The sequence below is a fragment of the Triticum dicoccoides genome, chromosome 4B (genome assembly GCF_002162155.2).
Source record: "Triticum dicoccoides isolate Atlit2015 ecotype Zavitan chromosome 4B, WEW_v2.0, whole genome shotgun sequence".
Lineage (NCBI taxonomy): Eukaryota > Viridiplantae > Streptophyta > Magnoliopsida > Poales > Poaceae > Triticum > Triticum dicoccoides.
In genome coordinates this window covers 174,645,302-174,646,260 of record NC_041387.1, presented here as the reverse complement: position 1 = coordinate 174,646,260, position 959 = coordinate 174,645,302, and the positions used below count along the sequence as shown (strand labels likewise).

The window sequence follows — 959 nt, the reverse complement described above, 5'->3', positions numbered from 1 at the left end:
GGTTCTGAAAGCCCAGCTAAATTTGAGGCATAACGGTCTTCCATGATTTCTGAATTTGGTCTTGAAGAAAACATACGGTTTGCTAGGAGATATGAAATTCCTGGCTCATGGATGCCAGCCTACTTAGGGGTGTGTTCTTGGGTGAAACTCTGAGAACCACTTCGAGGTCAGAGAGTGCAAACTCATTCTTTAATCACTTTATTGGTTACAAGCATGCATTGGTGGAGTTTTGGATTAGGACCGGTACAACCCTGAAAGAACAACGTCAAAATGAACTCAAGGCTGGTCATGATTGCCTCAACTCCATATCTCCATTGATTACACCATGAGAGATCGAGAAGCATGCAAGCATGCACTTCAACCATGAGATTTTCAAAGCTTTCTCATTATGTATCGTCGTGTGGGGAGAGCCCCGCACCATTGGGTCACTATCGTGTGGGAAGAATGTCGCGTCGTCGGGTCACCGTTGTTGGGCACCAAGTTGCCGTTGCATGTGGCGGCGTTGCCATAGAGTGAGGCGTTTTGTGTGAGCGAACCCGCGGGGTCGAGTGAATTGAATTGATTAATAAGGGGAGGGGGTTATGTGTAAAAGGGGTTAAGTGGCCAGTTAGCAATCCCACGTTTCATCTCTGCCCTTCGCTCTTAATCCAATGACCCATGCCATTAGTTTCCAGTGACCCAAACAAAAGACCTGACCATCACGGCATAAACGGAACAGAAACGTAACCGAAGTGTGAGAAACGAGGGCCGGATTCTCCAACCGTATAACCGACAGCACAAGGGAGGAGGAGAGAGATAGAGAGACACGCCGGCGGGGCGCCGACGGCGCCGCCCCAATGGTGCCGGCGAGCACGGTGCTCACGCTGCTGGGCTTCTGTGCCAGCGTCCTCTTCATCGTCTTCGTGTGCTCCCTCACCCGCCGCGTGCGCCGCGGCCGCCGCCCCTCGCCGCCTCTCCCC

At 52.2% G+C, this 959-nt stretch overlaps 1 pseudogene; it reads left to right on the top strand.

Annotated features, from left to right (window-relative positions):
- Positions 1 to 836: 836 nt before the first annotated feature.
- LOC119292607 overlaps positions 837 to 959 on the top strand; it is a 2,250-nt pseudogene continuing 2,127 nt past the window's right edge.